Source organism: Schistocerca serialis, chromosome 6 (genome assembly GCF_023864345.2).
Source record: "Schistocerca serialis cubense isolate TAMUIC-IGC-003099 chromosome 6, iqSchSeri2.2, whole genome shotgun sequence".
NCBI classification, from domain to species: domain Eukaryota; kingdom Metazoa; phylum Arthropoda; class Insecta; order Orthoptera; family Acrididae; genus Schistocerca; species Schistocerca serialis.
Genome location: NC_064643.1, coordinates 679,490,660 through 679,512,601, shown reverse-complemented (window position 1 = coordinate 679,512,601; position 21,942 = coordinate 679,490,660).

The following is a 21,942-nucleotide window of genomic DNA, read 5'->3' as shown; positions in this document are numbered from 1 at the left end:
CCCTCCAATGAACTCTTCCTTGACACCACGAAGTCGCAAATAGCGGTGGTATGGTGTCCTTGGAAGCTACAAGGCGTATGACTCATAATTGTCATTACAGTGACCTATTTGCAACAGTTGTTTGTGTCACTGTAGTGCCAACTGCTGCTCAGATTTCTTCTGAAGATACGGTGGGATGCTCCAGAGCGATACGCGGAACACGATGATCTTCCCTCTCGGTTGTGCAACGTGAGCGTCCGGAGCTCGGTCTTCTTCCTTTCGTGCATTCCCCTCACCAGCGATGCAGGTAGCATATACAGTGGCTAGATTCCTGGAAAGTCGTTCTGCAACATCGAAAAGAAACATCCAGCTTCTCCCAGTCCTAATATACGGTCCCGGTCAAATCTAGCTAGGTGTTGACTTCGTTTTAAAGGCAGTCTTGACTAATATCGACTCACCGCATCCAGTATCAAAGATAACTAAAGCTCGCGACCGTTACGTCATGAACTGAAAGCAAATCTGATATGCATCCTCATAGTGCCGCTACTAGCGCTATTCTTATGTGAGTGGCGTAAAATCTGGATAGACATTATCTTTCAGATGCAGAAACACGACTGCAATGCCGGCCGCAGTGTCCGAGCGGTTCTAGACGCTACAGTCTGGAACCGCGCGACCGCTACGGTCGCAGGTTCGAATCCTGCCTCGGACATGGATGTGTGTGATATCCTTAGGTTATTTAGGTTTAAGTAGTTCTAAGTTCTAGGGGACTGTTGACCTCAGCAGTTAAGTCCCATAGTGCTCAGAGCCATTTGAACCATATTTGAACGACTACCATATGTCGGTTATAACGAAAAACTCCTTCTCCGTATTGCGACATTTCTTCCGTCACTGCAACTACTTATTTGTGTTAGGAACTGAACTCGAAGCCTCAGACCCAGCATACGTAAACATTACAGGTTTTCTGACTCTTTTCCTTAAGGAGAGCTGTATAGCTTTGAAATAATCATTCAAGGCACACATTTTTCTGGTGTCAGAAAATTTGGACCTGAGGAATGTTTATTTATGCCGGCTAAGTACTTGGGAGAAGCACAAGAAAAATCTGCACAATTTCATACCGTAAGTGGACCGTGAGAAAGTCTTCAGCAGTATGGAAAGGTGCCTGATGTTGAAAATTAGCACAAAATAAGGGTGCAAGCCGCACTGGAAGATGCTTAATATATAGTGTATACAAGAACCAATTACACAGGGTGGTCCATTGATCGTGGCTGGGCCAAATATCTCACGAAATAAGCGTCAAACAAAAAAAACTGCAAAGAACGAAACTTGTCTAGCTTGAAAGGGGAAACCAGATGGCGCTATGGTTGGCCCGCTAGATGGCATTGCCATAGGTCAAACGGATATCAACTGCGTTTTCTTAAAATAGGAACCCCCATTTTTATTACATATTCGTGTAGTACGTAAAGAAATATGAATGTTTTAGTTGGACCACTTTTTTCGATTTTGTGATGGATGGCGCTGTAACAGTCACAAACATATGGCTCACAAGTTTAGACGAACAGTTGGAAGCAGGTAGGTTTCTTTTAAAATTAAAATACAGGACGTAGGTACGTTTCAACATTTCATTTCGGTTGTTCCAATGTGATACATGTACCTCTGTGAACTTACCATCTCATGCTGTTACAGCGTCATTACCTGTAATTACCACATTAATGCAATAAATGCTCAAAATGATGTCCGTCAACCTCAATGCATTTGGCGATACGTTTAACGACATTCCTCTCAACAGCGAGTAGTTCTACTTCCGTAATGTTCGCACATGCATTGACATTGCGCTGACGCATGTTGTCAGGCGTTGTGGTGGATCACGACAGCAAATATCCTTCAACTTTCCCCACAGAACGAAATCCGGGGACGTCAGATCCGGTGAACGTGCGGATTATGGTATGGTGCTTCGACGACCAATCCACCTGTCATGAAATATGGTATTCAATACCGCTTCAACTGCACGCGAGCTATGTGCCGGACATCCATCATGTTGAAAGTACATCGCCATTCTGTCGTGCAGTGAAACATCTTGTAGCAATATCGATAGAACATTTCGTAGGAATTCAGCATACATTGCACCATTTAGACAGGAATCGTTAAAATGGGGGCCAGTTATCTTTCCTCCCTTAATGCAGCACCATACGTTAACCCGCCAAGGTCGCTGACATTCCATTTGTCGTAGCCATTGTGCATTTTTCGTTGCCCAATAGTGTATATTACGCCGTTACAGCTGTTGGTGAGTAATGCTTCGTCGCTAAATTGAAAGCTTGCAAAAAATCTGTCATCGTCCCGTAATTTCTCTTGTGCCCAGTGGCAGAACTGTACACGACAATCAAAGTCGTTGCCATGCAATTCCTGGTGCGTAGAAATATGGTACGGGTGCAGTCGATTTTGATGTAGCATTCCCAACACCGACGTTTTTGAGATTCCCGATTCTCGCGCAGTTTGTCTGCTACTGAAGTGCGGATTAGCCGTGACAGCAGCTAGAACACCTACTTGGGCGTCATCATTTGTTGCAGGTCGTGATTGACGTTTCACATGTGGCTGAACACTGCCTGTTTCCTTAAATAACGTAACTATCTGGTGAACGGTCTGGACACTTGGATGATGTCATCCAGGATACCAAGCAGCATACATAGCACACGCCCGTTGGGCATTTTGATCACAATAGCCATACATCAACACGATATCGACCTTTTCCGCAGTTGGTAAATGGTCCATTTTTAACACGGTTAATGTATCACGAAGCAAATACCGTCCGCACTGACGGAATGTTACGTGATACCACGTACTTATACGTTTGCGACTATTTCAGCACCATCTATCACAAAGATAAAAAAGTGGTCCAACTAAAATATTCATGTAACTCTTCAGGTTTTCCTGGCGAGATCTTGACATGTGTAATAATCGGGTCCACTGCCGGATGTTTGTGCCGCTCTGGCACAATATTTCGGCAACGTAACTTGTTGCCTTCTTCAGGTGCTACCTGAGACTGCCGTATTGGAGGATCTTGTCCAGTATTTATGCCCAGAGAGCGCTGGGTGCTCTCTTTGCCGTCCGCGCCCGCCTGGCGTTGCTTGTAATGTGTTGTCTCTTCCCCAGTGCTCCCTCGGACGTCCGCGCCCGGCTAGGTCTCCATCTGTGGCAGCTCTCTGAGGCCCGTCCTGTGCCGGGCGTTCCCTTCGCGATGCGCGCCCGCCTGGCGCTGCTCCTGCGGTGTTACTACTTCTTAAGGAGTTTCTCGGTTCCTTTCGTTCTCCCCAGGGCCCCCTTCTCCTCTTTCCTCCTTCTCCCAGAGCGGATTTTCCTCCATCCCCCCCTCCCCTGAGACCCTGCACCCCATACTTGCCTCTCTCCTTCCCACATCCCTCCCTACCTGGCCCTCTTCCGCGCGCCCCCCATTCCCCTCCCCCATCTCTTCCCCTCCCTCCCTTCTTCAGGCCTCCCTCATCTCCTTGAACCTGGCAGATCCTCTGTATTGATCATCATCAGTGTGCCATGTCAGTGTTGTGTTTAGTGCTGTTTCTCGTGTGAGTCAAGAGGTGTGATTTTAATTGTGTACTGCCTTGAGGTTCGCCGTCAGTGTTACGTTGTGTGCTATGCCATCCATCAACACCTTTATGCTCCAGTCATACTGTGCCTTGTGTTCTTTTAATCGTCGCAGTGTGTGGCTTTTTGTGTGTGCTACTTTTAAACAGTTTTTTTATCTCCGTTTTACAGTCACCCCGTTTTTTGTATATTGCCTTCCATGATGTTCTCCCTTTTTTATATCTATGTTCGCCTTCTTCTCTAATTTGCTGTTTTTCAATGTCTTCTATTGTTTTGTTCTATGTCTTTCGGCTGAAGAGCAGCGCATATGCTGCTGCCAGCCCGCCCCGATGGGGAATTGAAATACAATAAAGAAAAAAAAAATCCTTTCGTTGGACCCTGATAAGCTCCAGAGCCTGACTCCACGCCGAGCTGAGCTGGTAACCGCTGTCAACCCATTAGGTAGTCTGTGACCTTGATCTCGATGGCCTCCGTTATGACACTGTCCAAAAATCTTGGCGTCTGTGTCACAATTTTGGTGTTGTTGTAGTCCATTGAGTGACCGAGCTCCAGGCAGTGCTCCGCTATGGCAGATTTGGTTGCCTGTCCGAGTCTGGTGTGCCTCCGGTGTTCTTTGCACCTGACGTCCACCGTCCTCATTGTCTGGCCAATGTATGACTTTCCACACTGACATGGGATGTTGTAAATGCCTGGTTTACGTAGCCCCAGGTCGTCCTTCACACTCCCTAGCATTGTCCCAATTTTGGAGGGTGGACAGAAGATACTCTTTATACCATATTTTGAACGAATGCTGCTGATCTTTGCAGAAATAGGTGCAGCAAATGGCAGGTATGCCACCTTCTTCGCCTCCTCTGGCTCCTCTTCTGTACCCTGTGGTTGGCTGGTAGCACGAACTGCCCTTTCGATTCAGTGGAGGAGTATCCATTTCTGCTGAACACCAGCTGCAGATGTTCTGTCTATGTGGAGTCTTGTGTGTGAATGGAGACCAGACTCAACTTCAAACCAGCGATGAAGATACGTGCCTGTACCGACGTGAACTGTTGTTGATAAGCGTGTTTGGTAGTGAACTAATCTCACTGACTCAGCACCCACACTGTCTACCAACCAATGTGCAGGCTTTTGCATACCTCAAACATAATAAAAGAACAGCTGTTGTTAAAACACTTTCGTATTATCATAGTCATCCTAATTATTATAAGGATGACTTACATTAATCTGGGGACATTGTATAAGTGCGTAAGTAAATGTTATCATTTATTATCTTCAGAATCACACTTTGAAAAATTTGCTTTCACAGTCATCAAATACTGCTACACTGCAGGGTACTAGAGTCGGGTCAAGTAACTCAGTTGCTTACACCAAACCTGCGGAGTGGGTGCTAGAAGGAAAAAAAGAGAAAAGAAAGAAAACTGTACTAAGGAATTAAGCGAATGGGAGGGAAATCAGCAGATGTGATATGCGTGTACAAAGAAATGATTGCAGTTTCGGAAAAAAGTTGGGTGGTTTATTCAGCAGAAGGAACTTCACAATTTGAGCATTGTGGCGTCCCCGCACTCCAACCGCGTGCTGATATTTCGACACCGTAGAGCTGCTACCGCCACAGCTCTCGCAGTGGAGTTGAGACACGATGCACGATGACGTAAGTCCCCGTTGGTGAACAGGAGACAGAAATGCGAACTCGTAAGATGGATGCTTCTTCTGATTTAAGATTGAATGATTCATTGCCCGGATGTGCAGTAGTTGTTAAATCTTATCTCATCCGCATCGTACACACCACCAATTGCGAGGAAACATTGTAGTTATCAGTCTTCTCGTACGTTGTTGGCTCGTTGCTATGGAGTTGTTGAACCTGTATGAAGCGAGATCCAAAGATACTCTTTGATCACGTCTGAGTGAACCTACGCCATAATGTTAAAAAAAAGTTCAAAAGTTCTCTTTTCAATTAATGAAGTAGGTATTTTGATATTCAGATTAAATTATCCCTGCTGAATAGTCGTTGGCTAACTATCATTGATTAAATCACTTAATAATGTAGTCCACGCTTGATATTTCACTTGGAACGAACAGTTTATTGTTCCTTGGCCACTAAATACTTTATAACTTTCGCAACAAATGCACACGCAGTTGGTTGGTAACGTCAGTTCTATTAAAATTAAGTTTCTTGACAATTATGACAACTTGACTCTTCAGGGTAATTGTATTATCTTCGTGAAGTCGTGTAATTGTGTCCTACTAGAGTCTAATTGATTGTAGTCCTTTGATATACTATCCACTCTTCTTTTAGTTCCAACTATTTGAAAGGCAAGTCAAATATTCACTAGTTTCGTCAATAAAGTTCAGTTAAGCCGTTATGCACGGTTAAACGCGTCCATCAGTTCCTGTCTCTGCTTAGAAAATCAGTTTCCGAAGTTCGTGAATCACGTCACGCAAGAAACACTTCTGAACGCAAAATCGTCGCGTTCCGTACTCTCAACAACTAAGACAAAAATTGTTCTCTCACGTCTTTACAGGACGAGAGCCAGCAAGCGACTTCTTCTGTGAAAGAGTATTGTAGGCGCGTTGTATTTCTTCGTAGCGCTTACAACTCTCTTCCAGATAAAAGTTATCTCTGACTAACATCATCTTGGACTTAACTTTCAAGATATTAATTGCAATTCTGACTTGGATATTTGTCCATTAATTAAATCTGAGGTTTCTTCCTCCTCTTTTAAAACAAAAACTCTCAGTGATGTATAATGTTGTTGTTATCAAAACTTCTTGGTGTTAGCTTATCGGCAAAGATGTCGTATTTGCCAAAATAACTCTTTCCTACTTCATATTATGATATTCTGTCTTTATTGACTTTAAGGGGGTCGTTGGGGTGTTATAGCATGTCAGTAACGCATTGGTCCACATTTGACCCTTCCTCAAGCTGTTATTACGCTTTTCAGTGATTGACAGAGCTGACGGATGTGTTCCTGAAGGATATCGTGCCAAATTCTGTCCAATTGGCGTGTTACATCGTTACAATCCCAGCGTGGCTGAAGGGCCCTGTCCACAGTGCATCAGACGTTATTAGGAGAGGCACAATTTGGCAAGCAAGAAGACGAACAGTAGAAACTCTCACCGTGTGTGGACGGGAATTATCTTGCTGAAATTTAAGCCCAAAGTGGCTTGTCATGAAGGTTAACTAAACGGGGCGTAGAATATCATCGATGTTGTTCTGTGCTGTAAGGATGCCGTGGATGACAACCAAGGGGCGCCTGCTGTGGAAGGAAATGGTACCCTAGACCACCACACCTGGTTGTCGGACTGTATATCGGCCGACAGATCATCATCGCGTGGGACGTCTCCATACACGTCTACTCCAGTCAGAGAGATTCCAGACCGTAGACGTGTCTGGAGATGCCCCGGACAGCGGTTGGATACCAACCTGATGCCGCATTATTGTCGGACTACCAGAAGTGATGGTCTTCGGTGCCATTTCTTTTCATGGCACGACCACTTTGGTTGTCATCCGCAATGTCCTTGAGTTCAGTGGTACGTCGACGATACTATACGCCTCGTTTTGTTGCCCTTAATGGCAGCTCATCCTGGGCTTATATTTCAGTAAGGTAATGCCCGACCACACACGGCAAGAATCTCTGCTGCTTGCTTTCATAACTGCCAATCCCTGCCTTAGCCACCAAGGTAGGTGGATCTCTCCAGAATCGAAAAGGTGTGGGGCATTATGGGCACCACCCTCGAACCATCTCTGAATTTTGACGATCTAACTCCCCAATTGGACAGAATGTGGCACAATATTCCTCACGGGGACATCAGAGAATTCCATCAGTCAGTCCCAAGCCGAATAACCGCTTCCATAAAGGCCAGTGGTTAATCAACGCATTACTAACTTGCTCAGTTTGTGAAGTTTGCTCTTGAGTAAAGTTTCCTATTTCTATTTTTTTTTAGTTTTTATCATTAGTTTTTTCTGTACATTTACATCATATCTACCGATTTCCGTTCCATTTGAATAATTCCTTGCTGGTTGGAGGGGTTTCTTGGTGCCTTATATTGTACTTCACTGCCAGCAGAAACACATAGTCGTTAGGCCCATTAAGAATCGAAGTGACAGCATCCAATAAATTTAGTTCTGCCACATTCAATTTGAAACATTTCGAAGCTAAATGTCGCCATTCTCTTGCCGTTATTATGAAATAATACTAATGTTTTACATCGACGTTTTCTATCCAGAAAATACTGGTAAAGTGGTAACGTACTTCACATATTTTTAAATCATTCTTTTACGGTTTGTCCGGTTTGATGAAATGTGATTCGATAGTTTTAAAACGGCTCTGAGGTGGACTATTTGATCACACAAATTTTCGTTTTTACGCTCAAACAATTTCGAGCGTTAGAATAAAATATGAACTGAATCATGTTTCAAGCTACGTAAAAAGAGTGTATAGTTAAAGACAATGTCATCAGAAATACTGCATAACACTCTCTTGACCACATTTGAGCTGGAAGCCGGGTGCAGCGTTTCCTAAGCATTCATCCTCCTATTCTCTTGATGTGATACACGGATGACACAGAGAAACTAAATAATGAATCCTTGACGTATGTTTTAAGTATGTTTTTAGCAAATACGTACAGTATCTTACCACTAAGTCATTCGACAGACGGATCTGAGAGTACTAGGGGAGTAATATAATAAGGTTCTAAGAATAGACATTCCGCTAGAAGAAGAATGCGAAAGTACAGTCCAACGAAGTTCCTAGATCGTATACATATGACGTATCAATAGTAAACTGATCTTAAGACTTTTCAAGCAAATTCCAACTACTAAGGATTTAGAAGCCCATTCCACCAGGGAAAATACAGTTGGTGCCTACAGGAAATTTAAAGAGTCCTTTGGGGAAAAGACATGCAGGTCTATAAATAAAAGGAGCTCAGATGGAATAAAATCAGTCTTCTGACTGAAGACCACCACCAGAACAACAACACCAACTCTAAGAACATTATGTGCCAATTTTTTCTAAATAATATTATCACACAAATAATATTATCACACAACCGTTAAATGTTTACAAGGCATTTGCCCCTAGATTAAGAGAGAAGTGATGCATTCTGCTAGAATCTCGATATGTCAGACTTACAATGCGAAAATTCATTACATCGATAGCGTGACTAATTCACGAAATGCTTGCTTTTATTAAGTTGGGAACTTCTGTTAATCGGTTTTCCGATATGATTGAACTTCCTCCTTGCAAAGAGCATAAGGGTACTAAAGATCCGAGCTGTGTGTCTGCCTTCACTTCTATATTCTTGGGGAACGCCTAGAGCCCACTGTAGTGAGGGCCGCAAATCTGTGATATCTTACTCACGTAATGCTGATATTAGGGTGAGCAATCGTTTTTGGTTAGGGGTCGATTAAGTTTATTTGGTCTAAAGCCCCTGTAGCAGGATAACAGCAGCGCTAAGTGGAAGCGTCTGCCATGATAGAAAATGATAAGCCAACTACATGTTTGTTCCCGTCGAATCTTTCCAGCATCACTCTCTGAATCATATCCATTCCTGCATCTTCCAGCAAGATAATAACTGAATTTTTTTTTTTTGTTAACTTCTGAACTGCCAGGGACTGATTTCCCAGAGCTGTAACCTGTTTGGTGTATGTCTGCTTTGTACAACTGAATTTACAGGGCAACTTGTTCATTGAAACCATAGTTGTCTTTTTATTAATGAAAGTCTCTGTAGTACTGCATACGGTTGGATGCTATTATTTCATTCAGGATTCCAGAAACTATACTTGTATTAAAACTTAATTGCCTTTTTTAACTCAGTCTAAATATCTTCTGTTTTGGGATTTCTGGTTCATGTCCTCTCTCGTCCAAGATAGCTTAATGAAGTATCAAATTACTGATTACATGTCTACATCGATATCTACAGGGTAGGCCATTCATAGTCACAGGGCCAAATACCTCACGAAATAAGCATCAAACGAAAAACCTACAAAGAACAAAATTCGTTTAGCTTGAAGGTGGAAACCAGATGGCGCTATGGTTGGCCCGCTAGATGTCGCTACCATTTTTATATAGGAACCCCCTGTTTTATTAAATATTCGTGTAGGTAAAGAAATATGAATGATTTAGTTGGACCACTTTTTTCGCTTTGTGATAGATGGCGCTGTAATAATCACGAACATATAAGTACGTGGTATCACGTAACATTCCGCCAGTACACACGGTATTTGTTTTGTGATACATTACCCGTGTTAAAATGGACCGTTTAGCAATTGCGGGAAAGGTCGATATCGTGTTGATGTATGGCTATTGTGATCAAAATGCCCAACGGGCGTGAGCTATGTATGCTGCTCGGTATCATGGACGGCGTCATCCAAGTGTCCGAACCGTTCGCCGGATAGTCACATTATTTAAGGGAATAGCAAGTGTTCAGCCACATGTGAAACGTCAACCACGACCTGCAACAAATGATGATGCCCAGGTAGGTGTTTTATCTGCTGTTGCGGCTAATCCGCACATCAGTAGCAGAAAAAATGCGAAAGAATCGGGAATCTTGAAAACGTCGGTGATGAGAATGCAACATCAACATCGATTGTACCCGTACCATATTTCTATGCACCAGGAATGGCATGGCACCAGAGAAATTACGGGACGATGATAGATTTTTAGTACGCGTTCTATTTACGACGTAGCGTCATTCACCAACAGCGGTAACGTAAGACGGCATACTATGCACTATTGGGCAACGGAAAATCCACGATGGCTGCGAAAAGTGGAACATGAGCGACCTTGGATAGTTAATGTGTGGACTGGATAATTGGCCCTCATTTTATCGATGGCATTCTAAATGGTGCAATGTATGCAGATTTCCTACGTAATGTTCTACCGATGTTACCACAAAATGTTTCACTGCATGACAGAATGGAGATGTACTTCCAACATGATGGAAGTCCGGTACATAGCTCGTGTGCGGATAAAGCGGTATTGAATACCATATTTCATGAAGGTGGATTGGTCGTCGAAGCACCATACCATAACCCGCACGTTCACCGGATCTTACGTTCCCGGATTTCTTTCTGTGGGGAAAGTTGAAGGATATTTGCTATCGTGATCCACCGACAACGCCTCACAACATGCGTCAGCGGCATTGTCAATGCATGTGCGAACATTACGGAGGGCGAACTACTTGCTGTTGAGAGGAATGTCGTTACACGTATTGCCAAATGCATTGAGGTTGACGGACATCATTTTGAGCATTTATTGCATTAATGTGGTATTTACAGGTATTTACGCTGTAACAGCATGCGTTCTCAGAAATAATAAGTTCTCAAAGGTACATGAATCACATTGGAACAACCGAAATAAAATGTTCACAGGTACTTACGTTATGTATTTTAATTTAAAAAACCTACTTGTTACCAACTGTTCGTCTAAAGTTGTGAGCCATATGTATGTGACTATTACTATTCTTTACATACTACACGAATATGTAATAAAAATGGGGGTTCCTATTTAAAAAAAAACGTATTTGATATCTGTGTGATCTATGGCAGCGCCATCTAGCGGTCCTACCATAGCGTTATCTGGTTTCCCCCTTCTAGCTAGACTAGTTTCGTTCTTTGTAGTTTTTTCGTTTGACGCTTATTTCGTGAGATATTTGGCACGGACACGATCAATGGACGACCCTGTATACTTCACAAGGCACCTAATGGTGTGCAATAGAGGTTACTTCTTATACCATTCCCATTTCCTTATTTTTCTGTTTTAGTCGAGAGCGGAGCGCGGCAAGATATATTCTTGGCAAGCTGCCGTCTCAGCTCAAATCTCACCGATTTTATTTTCGTTTTCTTTTAGCGAGGTATTCATTGTAGTCTTGTATGAAAGTACACCATTACAATTTTAACAGTAAATCTCACCGTGTTGTACAACTCCAGTCTTCTATGGCTTGCCACAGTGGTTAGCTGAGAATATGTGTTTCTCTTGGTATACGAAGCAGTTACGAACGCTGTGCTCTGCTTTGTATATTCTCTATTTACTCGATCAGTTCTATCTTCGCGGGTGGTCTGTACCTACTGAAGATCCTCCTAATGAAACTTTGTATGCTATTTATGTGTCCTCAGAATAGTTTCATGCGGACGTTTCCACTTTAAATAAGTTCGTACACATGATAGCTTGGATTTATTAAATAATGGTGAGAGACTTCGTTACGAATAAAATGACGGTGACTGCCAGTGATACATGGGCTGAAAGTAATCATCTTTGGCGTGGTGTGTTTTGAGTGATAAATAATCAGTGCCTTTACTATCGTGCCGTGTCTAGACAAGTGATAAAATGCTTCCTGAATGATATTCATGTGATGAATGTGAAGGCAGGAAGCTGTATGAGGACCTCTCCGGCTGGGAAGAGCGGGAAGCGTCAAGGCGGCCATCCTCGTGCCTCTATGCCATTAGGTATTCGTTTTCCGGGCAGGGCAGATCTCTGTGCCTCGGCCAGGCCGGCTGCGACGGCCATTACCCTGAGACAATCGCCGCCCCGACGAGATTGCCTTAATTAAACTCTCACTCGATTAGGTGTTGCTGACGAGGTTCGCATTCAATCTCCTCTCGGGATAAAGAGGTGAACACAGGCCGCAGGCAGAGGGGGGCCCCGCTACTGCCTTCAAGAAGTCGTCTGCTCCCCTCCATACCGAGCTGTTAAGTAAGGACTGTTCAGTGCCGCAAGAATAAGACTCAACTGGTTTAAGAAAATCTGTCAGATGAACGTTCTTCGAAGGTGACTACTAACAGTCGTCAAGTAATGTATGAACATGTTTGACCATCAGCTGCGTTTTTATTTAAAACCCGTATATCGACCGGTTGCTGTCACAGACCATCTTCACGCGTTCTATTCAAAGATACAAAAATGCTTGTAGTGCACAGGTAATGTTACAAAATCTTTTCCAAGAAAGTGCAAATTATTCGTGAATACTTACTTAGGCCACAACATCACATCTGTCATTATGTGACGGTACGTCACATAAATATTGACATTTTTATCGCTTGTAAACCGTAATTAAGTATTTTATGAATATAATTAGTGTAAAAGATATAGTTAATGTTCTTGAAGCAACGGATATGCAGCGATAATTTAAGAGTAGCATCTTTATTTAATGTCTATGAAAATAAAAACGGATCGAAAGAGACGCGATTGTACGGCCGAGGAGGAAGGACGTATTTTATGGGACACACTGTTTTGTTTCGTGGTACGGAAGGCAGCCATTGAGCGGCTACACATATTTTATGTAAGTTATTCGTATTTCTGCCTAAATAAACTTGTTATTATTATTACAAAATGAATTTCTTTGTAATAGTTGTCACCTCAAATGCTCGCAGTGGCTAAATATTTTTAATAAGCATTTTTTCAGTAATTTGCGCTGCGAGAAGCTCATCATCTGATGCAGCCTCTGGTCGGCCATTACGCGCCGAAGTATTAATTTATTTTTCAAAGTGTTGTAACTGTAAATGCGAGAGTTTTCGTTATAAGAACCTTTTTAAAATGTAACAGATGAATAATTTACGTTAAAGTACATGTTTTTAAACTATAGAGATTCGATGAGTTCAGTGAGTTTTATCTTGGCCGCTCCATGGCGACAATCGAAATTCTCTCAAGCCTTGCTTTGCAATCAATAAATAGAAATTAACAAAATTACATTCAATTCAGTTAACTTCAACTATATTTTCGTCATCACGTTCAAAATCATGAATAACTAAGGCCCTTCAAGAACCCGTTTCACATTTACCTATGCACGTAAATAAAAGTGGTAAGAAAAGACAATGTCCCTGAGAGAAAGAAGCATGCTGATAAATTAAAGATAAAAATATATATGCAATTTTTTGTATATGACGTAACAAATGCCAACGACGTCACAATTACTTAAATAATGGCGATGTCTCATACGTAGAGCATGCCAATGTAGCATACATGACCTTTAAAGGCAAACGTTACTAATAGCTCGTCAATATTTTGTACAATTGTATAACTTACACCTGTCATCTTCTCTTCAGTAATGCTCTGTTTGGCATATAGGCGAGAAAGAGTAGCAGCGTGTTCCAGTGGATGGTGCTACGCTTGGCCATCTGTTGTTTAAAAGTGTGTACAAACCGTTCTGCTCCTCTGTCGGACTGAGGGTGAAACGGAGCACTTGTTAGATGAGGAACGCCATTTAGTTCACAAAACTGTAGAAAATCACAGGAAGTGAAATGCGGTCCGTTGTCCGACACAAGTATTTCTGGCAACCTTCTATGCATAATATGGAAGACAACGCTGCAATGGTGCTACGTGATGTGGTAGAAGCCATAGGCACTGGCAATGGGAACTTGCTAAAGGAGTCTACCACTGTGAGCCAAGACTGTTCCAAATGGTCCAGCCAAGCTAATGTGCACTCGTTGCCATGGCGATTGAATCTTAGGCCAAGCTGAGAATATCTCTCGCGGAGAGGATAGGTTTTCCGCGCATGCGTTCACTGTGACACCATGTGTTTAATGTGGGCGTCCATGCCCTGCCAAGTGCAGTGCCGTCGCACTGTCTGTTTAGTGTGAACAATTCCTCAATGTCCTCGGTGGAGTAATCGCGACGCATACTTATGCAACACTTTGAGAATAAGCATACGCAGTTGAGCATTGTCATTCTGAACTACAATCACACCCTGTTGTACTGAAAGTTTATGCTGATGTGCAAAATATCGGTGCACAACGGAGTACTGGATACCATTCAATGAATGAGGCCAAGATGTGCGGGTGTAATGCGACAAAATATTGAGGTCTGGCCCTGATTCAGAGGTTTGCACAATTTTTATGAAGTGTAAGGGAAAATATTCCAACAATTAAGAGTCCTGCGCATCGATCTGGCAACAAGATGCGCCAAAGTCAGTCTGAACCAATCTGAAGGCGAGATAGGGCGTCTGCTTGCCCTGCTTTGCCGTAGGTCTATATACAACGTTATACTGATACTGCGAAAGCAACAAAACCAAAAGTTGCAAGTTTTTGAGCAGTACATGTAGGAACCGGCTTTGACGGATGAAACAAGGACTGCAAAGGCTTGCGATCTGTCACTAAAAAGAATCTGCGACCACAAAAAATAGTGATGGAATTTTGTCGCACCATACACAATAGCCATAGCTTATTTTTCAGTTTGTGAATAATTGCACCTTGTTTGAGTTAACATCTTTGAGGAAGAAACAAGTCCTGTGCGAAAGCACAGCGCCCATTTCGTAAGAAGAAGCGTCGACTTGCAAAACTGGTGGCTTGGCAGGGTGAAAATGCATTAAACATTTGTCACTAAGCAAGGAATTTTTGAATTTCTGAATTGCGTCGTGACTCTGTGGTCCACTAGAAAGGTAAATTTTCCCGACGCAAACCATGCATTGGAGCCGTGATCTGAGCGGCATTCTGTATGAACTGAATGTAGTATGTCAATTTGTCTAGGAATGACTGCAGCCCAGATACACTGAAGACGTAACAGAATTTTTACGGTGAATAAAGCAGAAAAAATTTAAAACGATTTATAACTCAAATAACATGGAACACGTTGTCACTAATGGGCTGCCTATACCGTCCCGGAGTACAAGGAAATTGTAGATCTTTCTGTCCACTCCACTCGCACCAACGAATATTATACTTTCCTCACTAAGGTATGTTCCACTTTTGCAACTAAGTGAAAGCCATTTTTCCTTGCCATATGTGTTAAATTTCTTCTGTTTATGAAGCATCTTCAGTGGCCTGCTACTTACGTTTGTTTTTCTATATATAAATAATAATCGTGCAGTATTAAAAATTATGTTAATGTGTAACGCTTTTGCATGTAATAACTTAAGATATTAACATTATTGTAACTAGTACATAATGCACTTATTATGTACAGTAAAACAAATATTTGTTACAGGCCACTGAAAATGCTTCATAAATAAAAGACGCAAAACACGTATGGCAGAAAGTAAACTGCTTTCCGTTTAATAGCAAAGGAAGAACATACCTTCATGAATTTTGAAACAACTAAGTAATTACGAAAACGAAAAACAATGGAGACTATACTTCCCAGCTACATGCTTCCTTTTTATTCACCGTGTGTATTCCACTTCGTCGACCTATGTGTAATATACCGTCAATTTTTTTGGGAGTAATGAAATTAATGGTACCCGGTAAACTAACATCAGCTAAAACTCGTTTTCGATTACTGTCAGAGAGCTGTGTTATTTTTCTGTTTAATGTAATCTACACGAGGTGTACGTAATGAGATGATACAGGTAATCTAACCAAAATTAATTGATTTGAATAATGTAACGCTTGAGTTATGCAGAATTTCATTTCTGCGCAATTTAGAATTCACAAACTTTAATGACGAGAGGTTTCGCAGCAATATTTTGTGGATGTAAGAAAATTGGACCCGCAATAGTTATTAATGGAAGGAAATTATTAAATTATGATGTTTGAGTGCCCCAAAATACGGAGTGAAGAAGATGAAGAGCATAGAAATCAAAGGAAAACTGACGAAATGTAACGGTACAGTGGAGAGCAGCGATTATCTAAAGAAAAAATTTTTGAAAATTCCGCGTAAGTAGTGAAAGAATCGTGTCATGTGAGATACAAGAGGACAGAATTTGACCGAAGAAATATACGAGTATACAGCTGAAGCAAAATAAAAGGCTGGGAATCGGAAAAAAATGTGTCGGGCTGTCGACAGAAGTGAAGATTTGATTATATGAACATTCAAAAGAGCTCCATACAGCCGTTCGAATAGTAATCCTACTAGAGAATACTCCAATTAAACGGGAGGATAATACACGAAGCTGTGAGGTACTACGTGAAGAATGCTTTATGTGGAAATCCTTTATTGAAGGTCAAGTGTAGGGTACTGCTAATTTCGGGCTACATTGGGCACTAAACTTTGGGGAGGGGTCTGGGAGAATCGAGGCGAATTAGAAAATAAAAAGGAGAGCCCGAGGAAATAGGAGACTATGGGGTCGTTGTGGCATTTTGGTCACATAAAAGAGAATGAACTTATAATAAGCACGCCGGCACGGTAGCTCAGCGTGAATTAAAAACTGAGTAAACGGGTCAACGAACAACCCGAACGAGTGTCATCGGATGTCCGCCACGAGCAGTGTCAACGAGGAATATAGAACAAAATGAGACCATTTTTTTTTTTTTAAGGTGTAGCGTCTTTGATTCATAATCAAGCGGTCTTCAGTCCCGAGTTCGAGTCGAGCCACTGCTTAAATTTTGATTAGCTGCCGAAGACTTCCGGTATACGAAGTCACCCTCATTCAACCAAAAGCCTTGTCCAAGAGGGCGGAGGAGTAGACACAGGTTCACGGCACACTCTAGTACTAGGGGTAGAAAATTGGCACTAAAGGCGGAAGAATCAGCAATGATCAAGGGTATGAGGATACAAAAGGCAATGGAAACCACTGCATTAAAGACACGTAACGTGTATCCACAGGATATGCGGCCTGTAACTGAAGAAATGTCATGATGATCTCTCCATTGAGAAAAGTTCCGGAATAGTCCCCCATTCGGATCTCCGGGAGCTGACTGATTAGAGGGAGGTTTCCATGAGAAAAAGTTTGAATAATCAACGTAAGGATAACGTTCTACGAGTCGGGGCACGGAATATCAGAAGCTTGAACGTGGTAGGGAAACTAGAAAAGCTGCAAAGGGAAATGCAAAGGCTGTATCAGCATATAGTAGGGGTCAGTGAAGTGAAGTGGAAAGATGAGTATAGGGTAATATCAACAGCAGCAGAAAATGGTATAACGTGAGTAGGATTCGCTATGAATATTAAAATAAGGCAGAGATTGTGTTACTGTGAACAGTTCAGTGACAGGGTTGTTCTTATCAGAATCGAAAGCAAACCAACACCGACAACGATAGCTCAGGTATATATGCCACTGTCGCAAGCTGAAGATGAAGAGATAGCGAAAGTGTATGAAGATATTGAAAGGATAATATAGTATGTAATGAAGGATGAAAATCTAATAGTCGTGGGGGAATGGAATGCAGTTCTAGGGGAAGGAGTAAAAGAAAAGGTTACAGGTGAATATGGGTATGGGACAAGGCTTTAGAGACGAGAAAGACAGAATTGAGTTCTGTAACAAGTTTCAGCTATTAGTAGCGAATACTCTGTTTAAGAATCACAAGATGAGGAGGTATACTTGGAGAAGGCCGGGTGAAACGGGAAGACTTCATTTAGATAACATCATGAGATTCCGAAATCAGATACTGGATTGTAAGGCTTACCCAGGAGCAGATGTAGATTCAGATCTCAATATACACAACCGTTTGTGGATATTGCAACACCAAGAGGGAAACGCATGAATTCAGTTAATTTAATATCACAGGTTAGGTACATGACAAGTAACAAATGATACCATTTCAAATCTGTGCATGTCCTTTGAGCCCTACTATTCAGTACGTCGCGTGGCCACCATGCGCTGCAATTAGAGATGCTGTACGCAGTGGCATTGAATCAATAACGTTATGAATACGTCCCTGAGTGATTTACCTCGCGCAGTTTGTATCCCACCCCACAAATCCGTGACACCAGTTACTGGACCGTGACGCACTAGGTGGCGACCAATCATATCCCAGACATGTTCGATGGGCGACATGTCTGGCGAACGTGCAGGCTAGTTAAGCAATGGTAGCAGTCGCTCTTCGAAGAAGAAGGCCTGTACATATGTGGCCGGGCATTGTCCTGTTGAAATGTGGCCTTTCGAGATGCCTGAAGCAGGGAGAGTACCTCAGGCTTCACAACCTTCGTTAGGTACCAGTTGCAGTTCAAAGTGCCCGCAATGCGTACCTGGTGTTTGTCCGCTATGCCGCTCCACAATGCAGATCTGGTTGCTCTCACTACGGTACCGCCGGACACGTATGCGCCCAACACTGTAGGACACGTTGAAGTGGGACTCATCCGAAAAGATTACATGTTGCCACTCAGCACCCCAGTGTCGGTGTTCACGTGCTCACTGCAGTCGGAGGAGCTTGTGGTTTCTGGACAATGGAAGCCGACGCAGTGGAATGCGTGCAATCATCCAATATGCAGAAGACTGCGACGAACTGTCGACGCAGACAAATTCAAACCTGTTGCAGTGCTCCAGCGATGAGAAAAGACTGTGGATGACGCTGAACGATCCGTAATGGCCATGCAGACAAGATAACGGTCATTCCGTGCTGTGATCATGTTCCGTGGTCCAGTTCCCGCTCGTCGCCTTGTACGACCTTCCTCTGTTCGCTGCTTTCAGATACGCATCTCTATCGTAGCAGCATTCCCTGTGCGAGCCGAAATGTCGTGGTATGACAACCCCGTTTCCCGGAGACCGATCATTCTGCCTAGTTGGAACTCGCTCACATGCTGGTATGGCCCCCTTTGACGTCGATGAGGCCTGCTGGCACTCACTGTATTGTTTCCATCTTGTGTGAAAGCTTTGCACCGATCACACTAGGCGCAACACCGACACTGTCGGGCCTACACGGGGCAGGGGGGGGGGGGGGGGGGGGCTCTGCTCGGCCTATGTGTACCCCATGTCGCTGCAAAACTTATCACGTATTGCTTGCACACCCGCCAGCACTTTCAACAAGTGTGGCGCTGTTCGGGTAGTTCCTTCTAGACATACGTCGAGGAAGCAATGATGGAAATAAAATAAAGTTTCAGGAGTGGAATTAAAATTCAAGGTGAAAAGATATCAATGATACGATTCGCTGATGACATTGCTATCCTTAGAGAAAGTGAAGAAGAATTACATGATCTGTTGAACGAAATGAACAGTCTAATGCGTACAACACTTTTAACAAACGGCGGTGTAGTATTGATGAAGACTAGGCTGAAATTTAAGACGTTAGTCAGGAAGAGTCAATACGCAATGAAGTGGGATACGGAAGTACTAAGGAATGACGAGACACGGTTGAAGTTCTCTAGGGCTATAGATACAGCAATAAGGAATAGCTCAGTAGTCAGTACAGTTGAAGAGGTAGGGACATCTCTAAAAAGGGCCATCACGGAAGTTAAGAAGGAAAAACATTAGTACAAAGAAGATAACTGCGGAGAAACCATGGCCGGCCGGAGTGGCCGAGCGGTTCTAGGCGCTTCAGTGTGGAACCGCGCGACCGCTACGGTCGCAGGTTCGAATCCTGCCTCGGGCATGGATGTGTGTGATGTCCTTAGGTTAGTTAGGTTTAAGTAGTTCTAAGTTCTAGGGGACTGATGACCTGAGCTGTTGTCCCATAGTGCTCAGAGCCATTTGAACCATTTGAAGAAACCATGGGTAACAGAAGAAATACTTCAGTTGATCGGTAAAAGGAGGAAGTAAAATAATGTCTGAGAAACTCAGGAATGCAGAAATACAAGTTGCTGAGGAATGAAATAAATAGGAACTGCAGGGAAGCTAAGACGAAATCGCTCCAAGAAAAAGGGGAAGACATCGAAAAAGAAATGATTGTCGGAAGGACAGACGCAGCACACAGGAAAGTCAAAACAATCTTCGGTGACATTAAGAGCAAGGGTGATAACCTTTAGAGTGCAACAAGAATTTCATTTTTAAATGCAGAGGAGAGAGCGGATAGGTGGAAAGAATATATTGAAAGCCTTTAGGAGGGGGAAGATTTGTCTGATGTGATAGAAGAAGAAACAGGAGTCGATTTAGAAGAGATAGGGGACCCAGTATTAGAATCAGAATGTAAAAGTGCTTTGGAGGACTTAAGATCAAATAAGGTAGAAGGGATAGATAACACAAACTTGTGTATTTTTAAAGGTACAATCCCTATTATTTCGTAGTAATCAATAGCATGAGAAATCACAAAATAATGGCATTCGTTGCATCGCAATACGTCAATTACATCCAGAGAAATTTTGAAGCGAAGTTGACGCTTGAAATAAATGAGGCCCACAGCTTGCGCACGTCCTGAGACTCAATCGTTCACCTCACGCTACCGGTATTCGTGATGTGACTGACGTACTACTTCAGTGGAGTGTTAATGTATGGTGTGGTATCTTACGTAAACACAACGTTGGCCCATATTTTATTGGTGGCACTCTTAAAGGGGGATAGTTTAGCCTCTTCTTGAGCTGTACCTTACTTGAACCGAACCACCTCTTATAATGTGTCAAATAATGCGGTATCAGAATGCTTGATGTCCTGCACACATTATTTACTGTTGCGAAATGACAACTAAACTTACAATTACTGGTAGCATACTTGGTTTCACGTTTCTATACCTCATAAGTTCTGAAATATGTGGCTTGTAAAATATAGCAATGGTGTCACAGTTTCTGACGTAATGCATCGCATGTAGTACTGTGCTCAGAGCAGGGGTAGCCTGCGCTGCCACCTGTATCCTGACGTGAACATACCAATATCACCGTGGCACGCTCCACCTTCAGTGTACACATGTCCCCTAATCTGGTCTGCTGAACTGCTATCATACTGTAACGTATTTCACATACGTTGCCACATTAATACCTGTTTTCTTATGGCTTGTTACATTTGCCGTCACCTAGCCGATATGCCGGCCTTCAGTAATGAAGAAAAACCAGATATTATTTTAATTTATTGCGAATGTCACAGAACTGCAACCGCAGCTGTGACACTGTATGCTGAACGATACCCAAATCGGTGGTATCCGTCACGTCGAACCACTGGCAATATCCGTAAGACACTCAAGGAAACAGGAAGCTGGGCTCCCACAAAACGTCGACGTACAACGCCAGCGGCTGGCAATGGAAACGAAATTTCTGCTCTGGCTGCTGTAGCGCACAATCCTCAGATGCGTGTACGATAAATTGCACGAGGTGTAGGAATAAGCCACAGTTGTGTGTGCAGAATCTTGCGTCGGCATCGGTTTCATCCGTTCCATATCTCACTGCACCATGAACTGTACGGGAATGACTTTGAATCATGCATTGCATTCTGCCTTTTTGCACTTCAGCAGTTGCAAGGTTATCTAGTACCACTAAGCAATAAGTTGTTTACGGACGAGGCTCCATTTACAAATAATGGTAATGTGAATATGCGGAACATGCACTACTGTTCCGTGCAAAATCCCCACTGTATTCGCCAAGTTGCTCATCAACGACAGTGGAATGTCAGTGTTTGATGCGGTATCCTTGCTAACTGTATTATAGGTCCCTATTTTTACAGTGGAACTTTGAATGGACAGCGATATGCATCATTTCTTCAACACACACTAGCGCTCCTCATGGAAGATCTAGGATTGGTAATTCGTCTATCATTGTGATTCCAACGTGATGGATATCCCGCACACAGTGTTAAAGTTGCCAGAGACGCTTTAGATACGATGTTTTCAAATAGGTGGATGGGGCGGGGAGGTACTGTGCGATGGCCAGCGCGGTTCCC